At 32.7% G+C, this 2,094-nt stretch overlaps 1 protein-coding gene across 1 annotated transcript in view; it reads left to right on the top strand.

Moving 5' to 3' along the window:
• The window catches only part of LOC105451441 (neurotactin), a 46,828-nt gene that overhangs the window by 36,856 nt on the left and 7,878 nt on the right, over positions 1-2,094 (top strand). The gene's annotated exons all lie outside the window — the stretch shown is intronic.

Genomic DNA, 2,094 nt, shown 5'->3' on the forward strand with positions numbered 1-2,094 from the left:
TCCAACATATTCTATAGATTTAGTTCAGGCATTTAAATATTTTTAAAAAATTTTTTACATTTATATCTAGCACCTCACTACAAGAGTAAACCACTTTATCGCGAGTTTTAGCCGATTTTTTTTATCTTATCCGACAGTTCCACAATAGTTCCAACGAATTCTATAGATTTTATAGTTCAGGCATCTAAATATTTTTAAAAAATTGTTTAAACAGATGTCTAGCACCTCACTACAAGAGTAAAGCACTTTATTACGAGTTTTAGTCGATTTTTTGGCGTTATCTAATAGTTTCATAATAGTTCCAACGAAATCTATAGAATTCGTTGGACCTATTGTGGAACTCCCGAAACACGCCAAAAAGTCAATTAGAACTCGCGATAAAGTAATACTTTACTCTTGTAGTGAGGTGCTAGACATAAATTTAAAAAATTATTAAAAAATATTTAAATGCCTGAACTATGAACAAAATCTATTGAATTTGTTGGAACTATTGTAGAACTGTCAGATAAGTTCAAAAAATCGGCTAGAACTCACGATAAGGTGATACTTTACTCTTGTAGTGAGGTGCTGGGAGGCTGATAAAAAAATTGTTAAAAAATACTTAAATGTTTGAACGATAAACGAAATCTATAGAATTCGTTGGAACTATTGTGGAACTGTCGAAAAATAAAAAGTCGATTAGAACTCGCGATAAAGTGGTACTTTACTCTTGTAGTGAGGTGCTAAACATTGCTTTAAAAAATTATTAAAAATATTTAAATGCTTGAACTATGACCGAAATCTATAGAATTCGTTGGAACTATTGTGGAACTGTCGGATAACATAAAAAAGTCGGCTAGAACTCGCGATAAAGTGATACTCTTGTAGTGAGGTGCCAGTGCTAAAGTTCAAAAAATTTTTTTAAATAGTTACAGGCCGGAACTCTTTCTAAAACCTATCAGGAACTATAAAACTCTTCGAGAACTATATAGAAATTCATCAGTAAAATTCATTTTTTTGAAATTTTTGGTGCCACGGGAAATTGACACCTCATATTTTCAAAGTGCTATTTTTTAACTAATTTAGTGGAACTATTGTTATAACGTATCAGGAACTGTAGAACTATTGCGGGTGCAAATGGAATTTGCATAAAAACCTGCGGTGCAGAAAGATGAGGTGCTAACTTCACACACGCTGCCATAGTGATAGCAAACGATTAAATATTAATATACACATTGGCGCGCGCGCGCGCGCACGCACACACACACACACACACACACACACACACACACACACACACAAATATGCATATGTGGGATCATTTAAAAGAATAAATTCACTCCTTACTCGAAATAAATCTAAATAAATTTTTATTTCTTATTCGAAGTAAACTGAACGGATAAATATTTAATCTCCAACAGTAGCCGAAACTATACATTGCGAATATAGCCGTACTATAAATGAACTTTTTTTATTTCTCATGAGTAGTTGAATGACTAATAAATATTTATTCGTTACTTACGAATAGCTGAATATTGAATAAATTTTTATTTGTTTCATTTAATGAAAAGATGTATTAGAAGTGTGATTTAGTTTTGAAGGTTTTGTAAAATAATGGCACTAATATCAGTATTGTCAAAGACATTCCAATTACAGCAACTGTTTCTTAATGCTTTAATATTACCTCATGATATTTAGTCACAATTACTAACAATAGACACAGTAAACATCGTGTTTATACCTTAAAAGTGTTTACATCTTAAAAGTGTAGGTTCGTAAACAGCATTTTCAACCTCATGTTGTATTATCAGTGAAGCAAACGCTATTACAGCTGAAATAAGAAGTCTTATCGTACCTCGCGTATTCTCCAGACATTGCTCCATCTGATTATCACTTGTTCCGATCGATGCAACATGCTCTAGAGGATACGCACATTCATAATTTCGAAGATTTGCGAAAATTTGAGAAAATTGGATCAAGGTAAATATACCGATGAAGGGAGGCTGCTCTAATGATCTTGCCCTTTATATATGTTGTCAAGGGCATGACCCCAAGTAACCTTCAGGTGGTTTTAGCCGTCGCTCGTTATTCGTTAAAAAGTTATTAATGAAAAAA

The sequence above is a fragment of the Wasmannia auropunctata genome, unplaced genomic scaffold (assembly GCF_000956235.1).
Source record: "Wasmannia auropunctata unplaced genomic scaffold, wasmannia.A_1.0 LD336051.1, whole genome shotgun sequence".
Classification (NCBI taxonomy): domain Eukaryota; kingdom Metazoa; phylum Arthropoda; class Insecta; order Hymenoptera; family Formicidae; genus Wasmannia; species Wasmannia auropunctata.